At 32.5% G+C, this 22,500-nt stretch overlaps 1 protein-coding gene and 1 long non-coding RNA gene across 5 annotated transcripts in view; both read right to left on the minus strand.

Annotated features, from left to right (window-relative positions):
- LOC136844887 (uncharacterized) overlaps window positions 1–22,500 on the minus strand; it is a 239,130-nt gene that overhangs the window by 27,189 nt on the left and 189,441 nt on the right. The window lies entirely within an intron of this gene.
- Window positions 22,007–22,500, minus strand: part of LOC136844904 (uncharacterized) — a 1,595-nt gene continuing 1,101 nt past the window's right edge. Inside the window, exons 2-3 of the long non-coding RNA XR_010855004.1 lie at window positions 22,426–22,500; window positions 22,007–22,066 (exon numbers count right to left, since the gene is read on the minus strand). The exon at window positions 22,426–22,500 is cut by the window's right edge and continues 35 nt beyond it. This is a non-coding gene — a long non-coding RNA (uncharacterized lncRNA). The remainder of the gene's footprint in view (window positions 22,067–22,425) is intronic.

Consider the following 22,500-nt stretch of genomic DNA (forward strand, 5'->3'; position numbering starts at 1 on the left):
ATCAGTTGTAAAGCGAAAGTTCTCTGTTAAATTATAATTTATAAAAGAGTTGATAAATAAAGAAACCATCCGTCGATGGTTCAACCGTAACAACAAATGTTAGAGAAAAAAATCAAAGAATCAGGATTTGGAAATTAAACGAACAAATTTCCTCCTTCAGGATTCCCTAAGAGATAATAAATCTGACTATGGAATAGAATCTGCCGGTTGCTATGTGTCAGCTACCCAAGCCACCCTAGTGGCCTCACTCAGACTCATTGCCATTCGCGCCAAACTTTCAGGTCCGTTGCAAAATATATAGATAAAAAATGAAACGAGAATCATGATAACATATTTTGGCATTTTACAATGCCACGTAGAAATTATCTGCACTCTTTCAAGTCTTGTATATAAGTTTTGCTTCACCTTTGCATCCAAGATTACACCTAGTATGAGTGTATGATAGGGTTGTTCATTACCTATGACTGAGTTGTTGACAAAAATTAAAGTAACAAACATCTTAGAAAATTGACAGATAATAGAATTCGGCATTAATCATTATAGTATTTCAGGTTTTTTCTGATACTATTTTGCCTAGAAAACTGAAAGAGATATTTCTCTTTATTGTAAGCTATTGAGATTGCTTGATGTCTTTTATAAGGCAAAAAGAAAGATCGCCTGGCGTGAAGTTTCTCTAGAAAGTCAATCACGACGATTTAGAAAGGCAAAAGAAAGATCGCCTGGTGAAGTTTTTCATTTTATGTTAATCACGACAATTTTATATTTGCAATATTTATTTCGCTTCCTTATTTGTTACTTTGAAGTTTCTCTTATTTTTCAATCAATCACTGACGATTTTAGAGAGAGGCAAAGGAAAGATCGCCTTATTTGTGAAGTTTCTAGAACTCAAATTTCAGTTCGATTTTGAAGGGAAAGAAAGATATTCTTAAACTATTTCGGAGGATGTACTATTTATTTAGTTAAGAGTTTTGTTTCAGGTAAATCTTATTTTAAATGAATTTGTTATGAAGAAATTTTAGTAATTTTATATTTGCATTCATTGAAAAAATTATTGGTTCAACATAATTACTAACATAATTATGTTTTAATCATTTATCCCTTGAATGTGAAATTTGTGACAATCCGGCAGATAGTCGAATTTGGTTTTATCATTGTTAAAAACCGCCTTTTCAGTTATATATAGATTTACACTGATATGTTACTTGATTATACATTGAAACATACATTTATTTATAGCAGGACACCCTAAAAATGGTTCATGCATTACTAATATTTATTTCTGCAACTGATATACTGATTTATATATCATATTAAATGGCATTATACAAAAATTAAGAATATATACCATCAATTATGCGAAATATGTATGTAAATAGATATTAGGTATAAAAAATTTTATTTAACTTTTCTGAAAAATGGCATATATAGAGTATATGGTATTAATATATATATATATATATCAATAACGGGATATATATATAAATTTTATATAAGAATATTCAGATTATATATAAAACAGGATAAAAAGCAGAAATGAGGAGAGAGAAAAAACCTAACTGTATATATTTCCCAACTATATATAAAACATTGATATATATCCTATACGACCCATGTATAAACTAATGTCACATATTTTAAAGCCCGCTGATATGCTATAAATTGGGAAGATTATATATGACTAACACATCATCACTTAATATTTCCATTATCACGTCTCTTTATCCTGCACATGAAATAATATATTATACCTATATCTATGAAGGCCGCTTGCATATACACATATTTACAGTCTGGGTAAACTCAAGAATCACCTTATTCGCCCTAGTCCTGATTGGTCACCTCGCCAACGGATCACCAATTAAAATTCCTCTTTGGTAACAAATAATCTTTATACACACCATAGAGCGAATTGGATCCCCATTATGCTTGGTCACCAACGAATTGGTCAATCCGATATATGGGGTATATATATATATATATATACGTGTCTCAGGTCCTCTGTTCATCGTCACTGTGTGTGTGTGTGTATGTGTGTGTGTAGACAAAATAACAAAAAAACATTAGAGCTGACAAGGGGTGTTATGCCTGCCCCGCATGGTGAGGGTGGCCCAGATGCAGACAGTTGAAATAACCGCCTGACCTCCATCTGCGTGAGGTTGAGAGGTTGGGTCACTCCACCTAGGTGTTGAAGTGGGCACATATGTTGAGCTTGAGCAGGAGAAAGAACTGGTACAGGCGGAGCCTAAATCCTTGTACTTCAGTTGGGTTTCATTATATTAGCTATGCAATGCAGTTTTATCTAATGACAAACAACAAACAATAAAATAAGCAACCATCCTAAGTCCCAACACCTGGGCAAGGTTTGTCGGACGAATTGAGGTTTAAAGACCACCTTTAGTATCCATACAGCCCTGGGCAATGGCACTCCTGACACGCCACCTGAGGCTGCAGCTAATATCAGTGTGCCACTCCGGAGGTCATGTGATACGGTTGCGCTGACTGCCTTCGTCCCTCAGATGCCCACCACGTACCCTCCCCTTGTCCTGACATGGACAAACTGGACTTACTCATAACAACCACTCCTGACACGTATTGCCATTCCCACCAAGGAATCTTTTTGCTAGTTGGAGGATGACGTGAGGGTCACTTCTTGCACAACCTTGTTTGAATCAGCCCAATGGCGGTTAACACAAACTTCCTCAAATACGTCGTTTGTAGCATAGCTTTCACCCAAAAGGATGCATACGATATAGGCTGTTTTCACTCGTAAAATTCCACCTCGTTGGCATAACTTCGACCAAAAATGTATCACCAATCCCCTCCAGTCGGAACGTGTAGGGGTGCATCGCAACAAAAAAACTCTTGGTTGTTTAAGTTCTATTCAAAATTGATCCTCACACATGAAACCTTATATGACTGTCTTTTGGGTTTTCTTGCATTTAGTCCACCTACTAACGAATATGGTGGTGCGAAAGGCTACATTTTCTGGGAACGGAACCAGAATGACGGACCTTTGTCGTTTTATTATGATTGTTTCTTTGTTTTGGGTACCAGGTGAATGGTTCTTTACTTGCATGTTTTTACCTTTGAACGGTCTTGGAATAAATTGGCTCCACCGCCCACGCCACGCTTATGTAACGCCGTTTAGCCACGCAAATGTTTTAAACATACTATATGTATCTGTGAACATATCACAGGTTCTGTTCCCCACGCACACTTCGTGCTCATTGTGATATTTTTGACTCAAACACATGTCCATCATGAATACCTGATTAGGCTCATGTTGCACAAAGTACTCTGCAAAGTTCCCATCTAATACTATGCCGTCTCGCGCTGTCTTGATACTGGAGAAGGCAAAGCTGGTATTGGCAGGACACCAAACAGTGAAGTACCTAACTGACGTATCATACGTTTTATAGCCAATTCCTCTGTAAAACAGCTCAGTTCATCCACTGGTTCACATTCCTCCCAATTACTTGTCGAAGCAAATTCACGACCTCTCTGTTATGAGATTCCTCCACCCCTTTGTTGACAGTCTATATGCCATGACAGTGAAATGTTTAATTTCTTTCATTGTCTGTTATCACTTCGTGACGAGTGCCCTTAATTATGAATGAATATAAAGCTTGAGCCCGAGTATGACTATGCGAACGCATCCACAGATTTTGCCAGTTGTTGCATGCCCAGCGCCGCGTGGAGGTTCTGATACAGTCATTAGAGGCACTCCTCCAGCCACAGCAGAGAGCAAAATGGAAAGATTTGCGATGTATAAAATTGCGAATGCATAACATTCCAAATGAAATTTAGTTTGAGATTATACATTAATCAGGAAGGGTAATAAAATACCTAGTTGAAGCAGGTATAAAGCCAATCAAGTTTTATTTACTCAGGTATAAAGGCAATCAATCAAAGCCAATCAAATATAAAGCCAATCAATTATTTAAAACACATAAATAAAGAAAATGTCATAAAATTGTCTTAGAATATCATGGGGATACAACTGAGACCACTTAATTAAGTTATTATAGGGCATTTGGTCTGTTTGTATTCCTCTGTAATTGTTATATTCTTTTTGTTGATAAATTGTTTTGCTAAATAAACAAAACGTAAAGCATATTTTAACAGCAATGAATTAGAGAATTTATGTAAAGTATGCGAGGCTTGCATGCATGCAGTTTCCTTCAAGAAATTGTTACTTTCCTTTGAATATATTTTATCGAGCTGTCTAATTTCGGTGTTCAGGATTATTGTTGCTGACGCCACTTTGATGTTAAATAAACTTATAATGATCACTGTGCAACAGTCAAACCGTGACACTCCACCCTATATAGCAAGTGATAGATTGTAAAGAAAAAATGAAGGTGGAATAAACTCTAGTTTCAGGGAACTATTACCCATTCATTGTTAACAGAATGACTGAAGGATGGTGTGTCTGGTATTTAATAATAATGATAAAATTCTTGTTCTGGCAGTAATAGATGTTCCTAAAATAATAATAATAATAATAATAATAATAATAATAATAATAATAATAATAATAATAATAATAATTTTTTATCTTCAGTTGTACATGAAGGAAGGTACAATGTTATGAGAGAAAACATAACGGTAAAAACATATACCTGAGGAAGCTTTTTTCCTTTTATTTATCCTGTTGTTGTTGGTGCTGTTGTTCTTGTTTTTTTTCTGGTATTAACCAACTGACCACAATTCAGCTGTTGTATCGATGACTTCTTAAAATGAGAAAATGTAAAAATGATATCACATGAGCACCTAAAAATCAAATAATATTAACTATTATCCAGGTTCTTCTCCTCTTGTCTCTCTGATTGTTTGTTTGTGTGTATGTGTGTGTTTATCTACATGTAGGTACACAAACACACGTACACACACACACACACAGACACATATATATACGCACACACATATACATATATATATATACACACATATATATATATATATATATATATATATATGTGTGTATGTATATATATATATAATATATGTGTCCGTGTGTATATATATGTGTATATATATATATATATATATATTATTATTGATAGACTTGTATATATATTGAATATATATATATATATATATATATATATATGTATATATATATATGGTATATGATTCTGAATCCAGACCTATGTAATTTTCCCCTATTGAATCATTTTCTTATACATCCAGTAAAATCTATTCAAATTCAGATGTTTTTGACCAATGATTTATCTCATTTTTGTTGTAAATTGCAACAAACGTCTTTGAATGGATCTATAAAATTTAGGCCAAAGGACAGGACCTTGAGCAGAGCTGAAAGTAAAAAAGTCTATGAGGTGTGTAACAGGAGGAAAACCCAGTTGCATTACGGAAACAACACAGGAGGTGGAAACAAGATGGAAGAAAGTTAACGAACGAAGGCAATAAAAGAATGAAAATGTTTGCAGCTGACAGCCGGAAGGGACTCTGAAAGAGAAGAGTGCATGCCCCTACAGGACACCGTGTGTTAGGTGTTTGACAGCACTCTATCCCCTTCCAGGGCGCGTAATCATCTTTGAGCCTGGGCTGCTGAAGAGTTGGGCAGGGCAAGAGGGCTGAGGCCAAAGACTGCCTGGGGAAGAAAAGGCAGAGAGCAATCATAGTGGAAAAGAAAGGTGATTCAAGAGACATTTTGAACAGGCTGACGTACTTACCTCGGTAACAGCACCTGGAATTGTGGTCAGGGCAGCACAAGAAGCTGATAGAGAGGCATCACTGATACAATAAGCACAACAGCCTTGCAGGTTGCAGTTTTGCTGGGGCTAGGTCCGCGCTTGCATATTCCAGGAAGAGCAATGATCCCGTTTTGTCGCAGGTGGTCCATCGCATTTGTTCTTGCAACCTTTAAAAATAAAAGAAAAAACAAAGAAAATTATTTGAATTAAGGTTACGGAAGGTTATTCTGGATACTTTACGCGAGTGAGTGTAGACCTTATAAATGCCAAAACAAAGATCTAAATGAGGGTATCTGTTTAGGCAAATGAACTGATCTTTTATTGTTATTATATGTACATGTTGATACATACACACATATACATTATATATATAAGATAGCATGTAATTGTATATAAAGAGAGTAATATATATATATATATATATATATATATATATATATATATATATATATATATATATATATATATATATATATATATATATATATATATATACTATATCATTAATCTTGAGAACTACCTCTTAGGAAAATAAACTCACTGGCAGCATCCATTATGACAAGAGATCCACCCAGCGTGGTATCTGCTGGAGGTGCAATTCTTGGAGCAAACGTCCTCCTCTGCCTTTTTACATTGGCTATTGGTCTTAGTTTCATTGCATGCTGCCAAAAAACGAACAGGTGTTGATAATTTACATCCAATGGTATACTTTTGGAATAAAAGTAACTTCAGATGTAAACTTTTTATAATATGAGGTTTCAGATACTTACTTTATACATTTATGTGAGTACTTGAATACCTACAACCAAACTAAAAAATAAAGACTTGAATGCCATAACCAAACTAAAAGGACTTGAATGTCACAACCATACAAAAGAAAAAGTCACATAAAAGCCCAAAACTATACATAAGAAAAGGGCTTTGAATGCCTTGGCACAAACTAAGTTAAATGGGCTTGAATACCCACAACAACACAAAAAAGGGCTTGATGCCTACAACTGTGCAACATCTGAAGACCATACACAAACAAAAAGATTTGAATATTCACAACCACTCAAAATGACTTAAATGCTTAAACCACCCACCCAATAAAAGAATTCCACAACCTACAACTGAAAGGGCTTGATGCCCTCAGCCATACAAAAAAGGGCCTGATACCACAACCATACACAAAAAGAGGATTGATACCAAAGCATCCACAAAAGTAAGCAAAAAAGTAACTGAGAAGAGCAGAGTCAATGGTATAATCACACGATCCCGTCAGCCATTCCATCTGGCATTTTGCTGTTGTGGTTTACTAAGACATTTGCTTTACAGGAGGGGAAAAATAAAGACAAATTTATCTGTTTAATTTTTTTAACTATAATGCTTTGATCTTTTTTGATAGAAAATGATGATAATGTAGATACAGTTAAAAGAAAATTGTGTATTGATAAACTTGAGAAAGAGGCTGAGTAGTTTCTTCAAGATTCTCTTCAAAAGGCATTATTGTAATTTCTCCCAGCTGTTAAGACGTACATATAGTAAAATAAACTATGATAAAGATTTACAGTTTTTAAGATTTATACATATGACCTTTCTGATCTTGAATTCATGCACATATTAATGGTAACAGCTTGATGTAACATGATTTTTATACTCCAGTACACCTGAATTCGTGCATCAAATGTCTATTAATGTAGTCACGTGATATGGCACTCCTAATGATTTAATAAAAATAAATATAAATGACCCTCTCTTCTTCAATCAGCTAATTGAAAATTCTTTATAATTTCTAAGCATAACTATATATGTTGGTAAATGAATTTTTTTATTGCATTCCTATGCAAATTAACCTAGGGTGCCCAAGTTTTCATATAATAATGATGAATAAAATTTGTTAACGTTTTGTATATTATTATTATTATTTATTATTATTATTATTATTATTATTATTATTATTATTATTATTATTATTATTATTATTATTATTATTATTCAGAAGATGGACACTTATTTATATTATTAACAAGAAATATTATTATTGTTAAATTATTATTATATAAAGATTATTATTATTCTTAACAGAAGGAAATTATTATTATTATTATTATTATTATTATTATAGATATCTCTCATGACTAATAAAGGTACAAAGGGGCTTTTGAGAGAATGAAAGAAAAAAAAAATAAAGCGCTTAATTATTCTCACGCAGAGGTGTCCACATAACAAGATTTTGGATCTTGGGCAGATAACCTGGCATTCTTGACCGCCGGTTCAACGACTGGGCAGGCGCTGGAGCTAGTTTTCTGAAAATAAAAAATAAAAAAAGGAGGAAAAATTAAAATAAAATCTTATAATAGAATAGAGACTTAAATCTACAGAAAAAGTGATGGGCATACAAAGAAGCAGAAGCATAATTGCTAGGTGAAATAAAATAGGGATTGATTAATACCAATGAATGCGAGAAACAGACACTGTTATATAATAGAAAGCATATTTCATCTAATGACTTGTACATGTAACAATTTTTCATAAAAGAACATAGTGTTAAATTAAGTATTAAATATATACAGTATATACAAAACATACACATACACACATTACACACACACACACACATATATATATATATATATATATATATATATATATATATATATATATGCATATATATAATATATATAATACACAAAGTATATATATATATATATATATATATATATATATATATATATATATATATATATATATATATATATATATATAGATTTTTTGCACATATATATATTTATATATTTACATATAATATTATATATTATATATATGTATATATTTATATATATATATATACTATGCCTATATAATAACATATGGCGATGGAAATTTTAAATATTTTCAAATATTCCCCAAGATTTCACGAATTTCCAAATTTCAATTCGTTTAATGACTGTTCACTCTGCCTTGATTAATGAACTGGATATTTAAATGAAAAAGATTAATATTTGGATATTAATAACTCTTGACTGGTCGGGAAATAAATATATATTAAAACGAAATTTGTAGTTATAATATTTCATATATATATATATATATATATATATATATATATATATATATATATATATATATATATATATATATAAATATATTATGTGTGTTATATATGTGTGGGAGTGTGTTTGTGTGTATGTTCAACATATTTGTGTTTGTATATGGCTGCATGGATATATACATACATATCATACGGTTTAAACTTTATATATAAATCCAACTGTTAATAGCAGACGATTCCCAGCAAAAGACAATCGCCAAAAGGATCCATGTTCGTGACGTATCCAACATCTTAAGGAGTTTTTGAAGCTGTTGACCTGGAAATAATTAAAATGTATGAACTATAAAAAGCCACTGGCTTTATAAATGATTGTAAAGATTTTTATACATGGATTTCTACATACTCACAGTGTTCTTGGAAGTCAAAGGGTTAAAACACACATATGCCACACACACGCACACACGCACACACGCACATTTACACACACACACACACACACACACACACATATATATATATATATATATATATATATATATATATATATATATATATAACTACATACATGCAAACATATATATTTATATATGCATATTATTATGTAGGTCTGCAAAGTATAGGATTCCCCATGTGCGAACATATATATAAATATATCCATATTATATATATATATATTTTTAATATATATCTGTTATATATGTAAATAATTAAACATATTAACTATAAATATATATATATATCTAACAAATGATTATAAGTTATATTATATATATATATCATCTCTATTGTGTTATACATATTTATTTATACATTATATATATATATATATATATACATATATATATACATATAGTATATCTGTATATATATATTAAATATACACACATACATTTATACATTTTATATATATATATATATATATATATAATATATATATAATTATTACTGATTTTTCAGTATATCTATTTATGTCACAGTCAGTTTTTCATGAGGCTAAAGAACTGGCTCAAAAACGATATCTTTTGAAATGAATGAAATCTTGACCTATTTTGAGTGCGTTATCACATTAAATACGAAAATAAAGAACTCGGTATACATAGCTTAAACAATAACTTACTTCCGACAGATATCACTTCATAATCGGAGAGAGTCAAAGCTGAATTGCGGTGGCGTTGCTAGTTCGACTGGCTGCTTGGAGCCTGCTCGTAGTTATAAAGGAGGTCGATTGCCGGTTGCGCCTGCAACTTGCAGGGAAGGCTCTCATTGGCTGAGGACGATGATATTCGGCCAATGAGAGCAACAGCGTTGTTGTAGTAATTATAGCAGGAATGATAAAACAACCACATAACGATAAGAACTGTGACAACAACAAGAGAACAACTACAATGATAATAATATGTACACAATAATAATAATAATAATAATAATAATAATAACCATAATAAATAATAATAATAATATACAAACTTCTGAAGAAATTCAGTCTGAATGTAAATATGTGTTAGAAATATATATACAAACGTTTGTATATATACTAATAAAGATATATACATATACATATATTTCTGGTATATATGTAAATTTACACTATTCTGGATTTCTTTACACCATTTCTTCACTCAGTGACTCATATTATGAAAACTTTTAAAGGAAATAATAAAAACGTTATATTCTCGATTGTCCAATAATTTTGGAAACTTTTTCCACTGAAAACTCTGAATCCGGATTTGGAAATGAAATGAAGAAATTCTCCTTCAGTGTCAAGATTCCCCACAGGGATCCCCGAATTATTCTTGGAATTGCATGTTTGGTTTACGAAGAAAGACATCATTGTGACCCATTGCCATTCTTAATGTGTAAAGATATATAAAAATATATAAATAAAAATTAATTTAGAAGCATAATAAATATATTTTGGCATTTTACAATGCCACACAGAAATTATCTTGAGTCTTTTGTTTTTACATATATAATTTTAACTCTTCCTTTCTTATCCTGCATCAGACCTGCCACGAGTGTGTGACAGAGCTGATCACTATCAACGACCGAGTTATTAAGAAACAATCAAATGACAAAACATCTTAGCAAAACTGACATATGGAGGGGAATCGGCATTCATCTTTATAGTTTTTCTGGTTTTATAGGGATAATTTTTCCTTAATAATTTGAATGAGATGTCGGGAGATTGCTTGATGTCAAGTTGCTTAAGAATATGAATCGTGACGATTTTAGAAAGACAAAAGGAAAGATGATATGGTTTCAAGATGCTTACGAAAATCAATGTAAACTACTTTAGAAAGACAAAAGGAAAGATGATATGGTGTCAAGTTGCTTAAGAAAACCAATTATAACTGTTTCAGAAATGCAAAAGGAAAGATGATATTGTGTCGTTGCTTTAGAAAATCAATCACAACGATTTTAGAAAGACAATGGGAAAGATGATATGGTGTCATTGCTTAAGGAAATCAATCACGAAGTTATTAGAAAGACAAAAGGAAAGATGATATGGTGTCATTGCTTTAGAAAATAATTCACAACGATTTTAGAAGACAAAATGAAAGATGATATGGTGCGATTGCTTTAGAAAATCAATCACAACGATTTTAGAAAGACAAAAGGAAAGATGATATGGCGTCGTTGCTTTAGAAAATCAATCACAACGATTTCAGAAAGACAAAAGGAAAGATGATATGGTGTCGTCGCTTTAGAAAATCAATCACAAATGATTTTAGGAAGACAAAAGGAAAGATGGTATGGTGTCAAGTTGCTTTAGAAAATCTATCACAACGATTTTAGAAAACCAAAAGATAAGATGATATGGTGTCGTTACTTAAGAAAATCAATCACGACGATTTTAGAAAGACAAAAGGAAACATGATATGGTGTCGTTGTTTAAGAAAAAAGTCAACAACTGTTGTACAGATTTTGAAAAAAGCAAAAAGAAAGATATTTGATGTCAAATTGTTAAGAAAATTAACTCCAACGTTATTAGAAAGACAAAATGAAAGATGATATGGCGTTGTTGCTCTAGAAATCAATCACGACGATTTTAGAAAGACAAAATGAAATGATATGTTGTCATTGATTTAGAAAATCAATCACGACGATTTTAGAAAGATAAATGAAAAATGATATGGTGTCGCTGATTTAGAAAATCACCGCGACGATTTTAGAAAGAAAAAGCAAAAGACATATGGCGTTTACTTAATAAGAAAATCAGTCACGGCGATTTTAGAAAAGCAAAAGGAGAATAGGTGTTGTTGTACTTCTAGAAAATCGATTCGATTTTAGAAAGGAGAAGAAAAGAAAAACCATGTAGGACGATTGTAGAAAGCTGATTTTTGTCAAGTGTTCGGATCCTGAAAAGGCAAAAGGAAAGATTTTATAAATCTCCGAAAACGAGAAATGTCAGGATATGGCGTCGTTGCTTTAAAAACCAATCCGACGATTTTAGAGGAGGTTTAGAAAAATAAAGCTGTCATTCTGTCAAGTAATTTTGAAAATCGGTCGATGATTGTACAAAGGAAAAAAAGATACTAAATGTGTTGTTCTGACTGTACCATGTAACAGAAATGTAGAATATTTTTCCCAGTGTTCGGTAGGGTAGCAGCAGGCTTAATTTATTATATATATGATATGACTATAAATGTAGGCTTATATATTCTTTAAAATTCCCGTCAGACCGTAGCAGGTTTATAAATATTATGATCAACTGACTATAAGATCGTTATATATATATACACATATATAAATATACTGTATATATATATATATATATATATATATATATATATACAATGTATGTATATATATACTGTATATATACATATATTTACAGTAAAGTTCGATTATAACGTTCAGGGTCATAGCGAATGAAAATAAAATCCCCGGTCTCAATTCAAATAAATGAGCTTAAACTCGTAGGTACGTGACGAATTCTTTATTAGAAATTCGGAATATAACGAGTATTTTGGACGTCCCTGAAAACGAAGCGATATTTGATTGTTAAACAAACATCGGACACCTGTTGCCCTATTGAACTTTTATCACTTTGTTCTTATTTCTGACTTTGTCGTCTATGTAAAATTTTTATGTTATGTGTGATCAAAATTTTCTAAACTGATAACCTTCGTTACTTTCTTGTTATTCCAAGTGAAATCCGTGTCAACAGATTGATTCTTCACACAAACAGAAAACTATTACGATAAAAAAATAACCACTAGAACCCTAATACAATACTCATGTACACGTATTGCACTTACCCCGTACACGTTGTACATTGTCTATGAACTTAATCTCATTTGAAGGTTTTAAATAAAAAAAATACTAAAAATATCATTCTAATTTTGTTATAAACATTAAAATGCATATCCAGTTCTTAAACTAATAAAGACTATTATCGAAATGTATTAGAAATCTTGATGCACTGAGGAGAATCGATACTTTATCGTCTGGATTTCATTCTGTATCAAAACAAGGGAGATAATCCAATCATTCCAAGTATCTTCTGTTATAACGAATGGTGCGCATATCGTATATATATATATATATATATATATATATATATATATATATATATATATATATATATATATATAAATATACATATATATATATATATATATATATATATATACACTATACATATATATATATATATATATATATATATATATGGCATATATATAATATATATTCAATATATATTTATATATATACTATACTACTATTTCCAGTACATTTCTCTCTGACAGCTGACGCCTTAAGAATTCCAAACATCTACATTTTTGACTCTGCAAAAATTACGCTCTAAAATTAAGAATATTAATCCATCTGCAAAGGAATCATACAAAATAGCACTAGAAAGAATCCTTTTCACTTTTTCAGCAATAGAATTCAAAATTATTAATCCATCAATTTTGTTAAAAAGGAAACAAGAAGAAAAACTAAATTTGTATCACTGAAAATCCGATGTTGAATAATTACTTCTCTTTCCAAGTAAATAATTATGCATAATTAAAAAAATGGACGAAAAATGCGATTATATTTATAAATAAATTGTTTATCAATTTTGTAACAAATAAAGAGACATAGAAACAGTGGCAATTGAAGAGGAAAAATTATTAGATTTTATCACTGAAAACCCTAAGAGACCGATGTTGAATAATTACTTCTTTTCCAACTCAAATAATTATGCATAATTAAAAAAAATAAATGTTGGAAAAAGGACAGTGTGCGGAATAAAAAGTCTTTTATTAATATTCTTCGTCTTTCCGGGTTCCTTGCATTATTACCAGCTATTATTATTATTATTATTATTATTATTATTATTATTATTATTCATCGGTAAAATTATTATTGGCTGCCCGGGCATTATTCAAAAAATGAACCCTGACTCAAGTTATAAGCTTTGCAAAGAGGCGTTGTTGCTGAAAATTCAATGCTTTTAAAAGAATTATTATTATTATTATTATTATTATTATTATTATTATTATTATTATTATTATTATTATTATTATTCCTTCAGAAAATGAGCCTATTCATATCTTTAACAAGCCTCAGTGGCAATTGATTAAAATTCAAAAAGCATAATCAAAAGAATCATTATTATTATTATTATTATTATTATTATTATTCTTATTATTATTATTATTATTATTATTATTATTTTTATTATTATTCACAAAATGAACCTTATTTATATTTAACAAGCCCACAGAGGCCACTGACTTGAAATTCAAACTTTCAAAAAATTCGGCATTATTATTAGTGCTATTATTATTATTATTATTATTATTATTATTATTATTATTATTATTATTCAAAAAATTAACCTCCTATTCATATGTAACAAGCCCAATAGAACCAGAACCCAGCTATTAACTTGAAATTCAAACTTTCAAAGAATTATTATTATTATTATTATTATTATTATTATTATTATTATTATTATTATTATTATTATTATTCAGGAAATTATCCCTGTTCTAATGTAACAAGCTCATAGACGCAATTAACTTGAAATTCAAAAATGCTTAAAGAATTGGTTATTATTATTATTATTATTATTATTATTATTATTATTATTATTATTATTATTATTATTATTTAGAAGATAACCTGTAACAAGCTCATTCATATGAAAGATTATCTATTTATATATTATTATTATTGTTGAAGCATACAGGGTCACTGACTTGAAATTCAAGCTCCAAGCTTTGAAAGAGCCTAAAGAACATAAAAGGAAAATAGAAAGAAGAAATCAGTGTTTGGAAAAGAAAAAAAAGATAAATCAGCACATTGATATAAACAGATAAAAATATAAATAAATTAGCAAAACACGAGGTGAATTGTTATAGGGTAGTAATACATTGCATCTTTGCTTGAACGCTTGAAGTTCTGATTGCACGATACCTCAGGGAGAGAGCGCCACACTCCAACGGTGTGAGGAACAAAAGACCTCTGGAACTTAGAAGTTCGACAGCGTGGAACATTTATTGCATATTGCTGCTGCTGTCCAGCAAATCTGGTTGCTGTCTGCGGTCAAAGAGGGTCAGGGATCAGTTTTAAAGCGAAAGTTCTCTGTTAAATTATAACTTATGAAAAAGTTGACAACAAGAGACCATCCGTCGATTGGTCCAAGTCGTAACTGCTAATGTTAGGAGAAAAAAAATCAAAGAATCAGGATTTGGAAATTAAACGAAGAAATTCTCCTTCATTGTCAGGATTCCCTAAGAGGAGATACAAATTTGTATTATGGAATAGCATCTGCTTTGATTGCTATGTAAGTCAGCTACTCAGTTACCCTAGTGGCCTCACTGTAACTCATTACCATTCGCGCCAAACTTCTCAGGTCCATTTCAACATATATAGATAAAAATGAAACGAGAATCATGATAAACATATTTTGGAATTTTACAATGCCACTTAGAAAATTATCTTCACTCATTCAAGTCTTTTTGAATATAAGTCTTAAGTCAGGTCTTTTCATCCAAGCTTACATCCGGTATGAGTGTGTGACAAGGATGTTCCTTACCCATGACTGAGTTGTTGACAAAAATAAAGTAACAAAACATCTTAGCAAAATTGACATGAATAGGATTCAGTATTAATCATTATAGTATTTCATGTTTTTCTGGGATACTATTTTGCCTACAAAACTGAAACAGATGTTTCTCCTTATCAAAAAGCTGTTAGGAGATTGCTTGATGGTTTTACAAAGGCAAAAAGAAAGACCGCCTGGTTTGAAGTTTCTCTAGAAAGTCTATCACGACGATTTAGGAAGGCGAAAAGAAAGATGGCCTGGTGCGAAGTTTCTCATTCTTATGTTTGCGATTTGATATTTGTTATATTTATTTCGCTTCCTTATTTGTTACTTTGTACGTCGACTTCCTTATTTTTTCATGTCCGTACTGTTTATTTTTCATTTGTATTTAGGCATTTTTGTTTTTTGCTAATGTCTTATTTGTGTTCTCCTTAGTTCAGTTTGTTACTTTTAAACGTTTCAGTTCATTAAATAATAGTTGTATTGTTATTATTAGTATATTTTGGTGTATTCTTATTTTATTTAAGAGTTTTGTTATAATTAAATCTTATTTTACATATGTCTTCTTTGTTATTATTCTTAGTTAATTTGGGTACTGATATTTTTTGAGTTCATTGAATAACAGTTATTGTTCAATTATATGTTATTTTGCATATGACATTGTGGTACTTATGTTTTAATCATTTTCCTTGAATGTAAGTTAATTTTCAATATATATTTTTGCATATGTCTTATTTGAAATATACACATTATTATTCTTACTTCATTTTTCTTTGAAGGTTTTAGTACATTGAATAAATATATTATTTTTTCAGTTAAATGTTTATTATTTATACTAATGCTGATACATACATTTAAACAAAATACAAATAATAATATATATATATTATACAAATACACAAAATATGTGTTTATATATAATACTAATACAATGACACGTAAAAATATATAAAAAAATATATATGTTTTGCATTCATATATAGTACATTAACTATTGTATACACTATATAAAAATATAAATATAATATATATAAATATATATATAATATATATATATATATATATATATATATATATATATATATATATATATATATATATATATATATTCTTCATATATACAACTAGAGTTATATCAGAGGAAGCTGCTGGTTGGCTGATGGCAGAAATGTTAAAAGATCCTGGGTGTGGACGTCACTCCAGGTGCAGACAGTTGCACGTGCAGCACCGCCACCTATTGCACTGTGAGGTTGAGAGGCTGGGTCATGCCACCACTGGGTGTAGCAAGTAGCATGTATGTTGGAGTCGTAGCAGGAGGGGGAACTGGGGCCACAGGCGGAGCGTCCCAAAGGGCTTCTGCTTGGGTGTGGGGTATAAGCTGGCGTGGGGGCCTCATGATGCCCTCTTTGGTTGCCCTCACAAAGCGTTGTATGGCGGAGAGGAACTCCACCTTCAGTACCATCCTGAGCTTGGGCCTCACATCCACACAGTCGTAGGCAAGCTCGCCCAGAGCATTCCACCATTACATCAACTTGGGGTCAGCCACAGGTTTTATGACACCCTCTAGCCTCTCCTGAGCTGACTCAGCTTGTTGCAGCAACACTGACGAACAGGGGACTAATGTGCCAATGCCAGCAGGATCAGAAGGGGGAGGATCAACAAAGGCAGGACATTGGGCAGGAGGGTTGGTGCAAACAGCTGCAGCAGACTGTAAAGAGATGGAACATGTATGAGTAAATGTAAATAAATGTACTGTGAATGACAACGTTGTGGTTTCATTAATTAAATAAACTCTGCAATAAAGTTTCAGTCACTAATTTACTAAACAAAGAAACACTAAAGTAAGACATACCATCAGAAGTCGCAACACCTTGGGCTTCCTTTGTTGGATGAGGTGAGGCTTGAGGAAGTGGACGACGTTCAGTATCCACCTCTCACAGTCCGTCAGTTGTCTGCTGGCCCTGACCACTTTTTTTCCACTGTGAGGCGTCCAAAGTGGGCACTGAGGAGGTAAACCAGGTCCGGAGGTCAGTGCCTGACACAGGAGGATCAAGTGACCGCCCTTCTCCTCAAATGCCCTGCACACCTTTGCCTTGTCCTTGTATGCAGTCATCCCCTTATTGTATGTGAATTGTGCCTCCCGCTTCAACCACTCCCCAACCAGCCTCTCATTTGTGTCTGAGAGGATGACAGAGGGGTTTTTCTTGCAGCATGTCTTTGCTTCATCAGTCCCAGGGCCGGTGTCGTCAGCAGCTTCCTTGCTGACGTCGTCATCGACGTAGTCTTCATCCAGGGCGATGTCCTCATCGTTGAATAGGCTGTTGTATCTGGCCATGTCCACCTCGTCGGCCTCTTCGAGGTGTATCACCACATCTTCCTCCTCCATAGTGCCTGCAGGGGTGCCTGTAGCAAGTGGTCTCTTTGTTGAGGCCGTCTTAGCTCCTGACTGGGACATTGGAGGTTGGTAAGTACCATTCCGCTGTCTTTTGGTGTTTTCCTTGTGCACTGTAGTCTGCAGGCCTACTAACGAAGGCGCTGGTTGGGTGAGAGAAGGTGTTGCTGCTGCGTGTTTGGGAGAGGAACCGAAGCCTCATACATGCTGCACATCGTTTCATACACCCAACACAGCGCTGCCTCATTGTCTCGGGTACCAGGAGAGCGGTGCTGTTGCCATGTATGATCCCGCACCACATGAGGACCCACGCGATGCTTGGTGGGAGCAGGCGAGCAGCGTGGTACAACACATCACTGTCCCGCAGGCACGCCACCCACGCTACACACGCACCACGCTGTGAATGTGGAACCACACAAAATGATGGTTGACATGAGCAGATATGTATCTTTTGAACATATCGAAAGGTACGCAGCTTCCCACGCATGCTGGGCTGGTGCGTAGCGACCTCCAGACTCCACCCCGCATGCCCACAATCTTAAATACCATTGCAGGACATTTTCGTAGTACTAAAGTAAGCTGTTCCCAACTTCTAATTTCCGTGAATGCGTGGGTATGCATGACTTGATACGTGAATGTGTGGAGCTGGTCTTACCGGACACTAAAAAGCAGGAAGTACCCTTAACTGATGTATCATACGCCGTGTTTATGGCCAATTCCTCTGTAAACAGCCCATTCACCCACTGGTTCACATTCCTCCCAATAACATATCGAAGCAAATTCACTACCTATCTGTTATGAGATGCCTCTACACTTTTGCTGACAGTCGATAGGCCATGCCAGTGAAATGTTTAATTTCTCAACCTTTGTCTGTTATCACTCGTGGACGAGTGCCCTTAATTATGAATGAATACAAAGCTTGAGCCTGGTCTGAGTATGCCACGTGAATGCATCCACAGATTTTTTGGATACAGTTGCTAGCCTCATGCCCATGCGTCACATATGGGAGGTTTTGCGTTAATGTCGCCTGACAGTCGTTACTGGTCACCCCTCCAGTCATTAGCAGAATGATAGTGAATGGGAAACAATTTGTGGTGTGTAAAATTATGAATGCACAACATTCCAAGTGAAATTTATCTTTGAGATTACACATTAATCAGGAAGGGTAATAAAATATCTCCAGTTGGAAACAGGTATAAAGCCAATTAAGTTTTATTTACTCAGGTATAAAGCCAATCAAGTATAAACATAATCAAGTTATTTAAACACATGAATAAAGAAATGTCATAAATTGTCTTAGAAATATCATGACTACATAACTGAGACAACTTAATTGCTATAATAGAGCATATGGTTTGTGTATTCCTCTATAATTGCTATATTCCTTTTCTTGATAAATTTGGTTTGCTAAATAAGCAACAATGAATTAGAGAATTTATGTAATGCATGCGTGGATTGCATGCATTCAATTTCCCTAAGAAATTGTTACATTCCTTTTGTATATATTTCATCAATCTGGCTAATTTCGGTGTTCACGAATATTGTTGCTGCAACGCCATGTTGATATTAAATAAACTTACAAATGATCATTGTGCAATAGTGAAACTGTGACACTCCATTCCTATAGCAGGTGATAGATTAAAGAAAATGAAAGGTGGGAATAAACTCAAGTTTCAGGGGAACTGTCACACATTCATTATTAACTTGATGATTGAAAGCATTGTATTTCTGAGATACGTGTTCCGTTAATAATAATAATAATATTATAATAATAATAATAATAATAATAATAATAATAATAATAATAATAATAATAATAATAATTTCTACGATTTTCAGTTCTTCGTAAAGGAAGAGCAATAGATGTTCCTAAAATAATAATAATAATAATAATAATAATAATAATAATAATAATAATAATAATAATAATAATAATAATAATAATTTTCAGCTCTACGTGAAGGAAGTTCAATGTGCCAGTGAAGAAAACCATAACAGTAAAAAACAATTATACCAAGGAAGCTTCTTTTCCTTTTATTTATATCCTGATGTTGTTGGTGCTGCTGTTCCTACTTGTCTTTTTCTGTTGGCATTGGGTCAACAGAATACACCACTGCTATATTGATGACTTCTGAAATGAGAAAAAGGTAAAAACGATATCACATGAGCACCTAAAAATCAAATGATATTAACTGTTATCCACTTTCTCTCCCTCTTTGTCTCTCTGATTGTTTGTGTGGGTGATTTTTATTTACATTTTAGGTACACAAACACACCCTTTTAATATTACACGTATATATATATATATATATATATATATATATTCATATATATATATATATATTCACACACTCTCTCTCACAGACACACACACACACACACACACACACACACACACACACACACACACACACACACATATATATATATATATATATACACACACACATATATATACAAGTGGTTATTATTGAATCCAGACCTGTAATTTCCCTACTTGAATCATTTCTTTGCTTATTCTTCCACTAAAATCCATTGAAATTCAGAATTGCATTTTGACCAATGATTTATCTCGTTTTTATGGTAATTGCAATAAAACATCTTTGGAATGGAATATATAATTTAGGCCAAAGGCCACGCTTGAGGACCTATGAGATCATTCAGGCTGAGTAAAGTGGGGTTTAACAGGAGAAAACCTCGCAGTTGCATTACTAAGCAATTGCTAGGAGAGGGTGGAAAACAAGATGGAAGAAAGTTAACATGAACGAAGATGCGATAGAAAGTGGTTGCAGCTAGGCGCAAAACAGATGCTGTAAAGAGTCTCAATTAACGCCCCTACGGGGCACTGTGTTAGGTGCTCTGACGGCACTACCCTATCGCGGGGTGTATTCATCTTTGGAGCCTGAAGCTGTTGAAGAAGTTGTGCAGGAAAGTGGGCTGAGGCCAAAGCGACTGCCTGGGGAAAAAAAGGCAGAGAACAACGATAGTGAAGGAAAGATGATTGTTAAGAGGGCATTTTGAACAGGTTGGCGTACTTACTCCCTTGGTAACAACATCTGGAATTGTGGTCAGGGCAGCACAAGAAGCTGGTAGAGAGGTATCCTACTGGACACAGCAAGTACAATTGAAGCCTTGGCAGAATGCAGTTGTGCTGGGGCGATATCCACGCTTGCATATTCCTGTGGGAGAGCAATATCCTTTGCCTTTGGCGCAGGTGGTTCCATCGCATTTGTTCTTGCAACACCTGTTTAAAAATAAACGAAAACAAAAGGAAATGATTTGATTTAAACTTATGGAAGGTTATTCTGGATTCTTATGCGAGTGAGTGTAGATCTTTATAAATGTCAAAGGATGATCTGGAATAAGGGTATCGTTTAGGCAATGGGACTGATTCATTTTTATTGTTAGCATACATATGTACATACATACATATATATATATATATATATATATATATATATATATATATATATGTATGTATATATATATATATATATATATATATATATATATATATATATATATATATATATAAATATTGTTATGTGCATATACAAATATATATATATATATATATATATATATATATATATATATATATATATATATATATATATATATATATATATATATATATTATATATATATATATATATATATATATATATATATTATATATATATATATACTATATATATATATATATATATATATATAATATATATATATATCATTAATCTTTAGAACAACCTCTTGAAAATAAACTCACTTGCATCCATGACAAAGTCCAACCAGCGTGGTATTCGCTGGAGGTGCAGTGGTGGAGCAACGTCCTCCTGCCTTTTTACATTTGCTATTGGTCTTAGTTTCTTTGCATGCTGCCAACAACGAGAACAGTAGTGTTGTCAATTTACAGTTAATGGTATACTTGGAATAAAAGTAACCTCAGATGTAAACTTTATAATATGAGGTTTCAGATACTTATTTTATACATTTATATGAGTACTTGAATACCCACAACTAAACAACAAATAAGGACTTGAATGCCTACAACCAAACTAAAAAGGACTTGAATATTCACAACCACTCTAAAAAAGAACTTAAATGCTTACAACCACACAAAAAAAGAACTGGGCACTCACAACCACAAATAAAGGTCTTGGATATTCACAACCATACAAAAGAAAGAGGACTTGAATGCTCACAACCATACACAAAAAGAGGATGGGATACTCACATCCACAACAAGTACAGTACCACCGAGAAGAGCAAACGTTAGTGGTATAATCACACGAGCCCGTCATCCATACCA

Source organism: Macrobrachium rosenbergii, chromosome 2, assembly GCF_040412425.1.
Source record: "Macrobrachium rosenbergii isolate ZJJX-2024 chromosome 2, ASM4041242v1, whole genome shotgun sequence".
Classification (NCBI taxonomy): Eukaryota; Metazoa; Arthropoda; class Malacostraca; order Decapoda; family Palaemonidae; genus Macrobrachium; species Macrobrachium rosenbergii.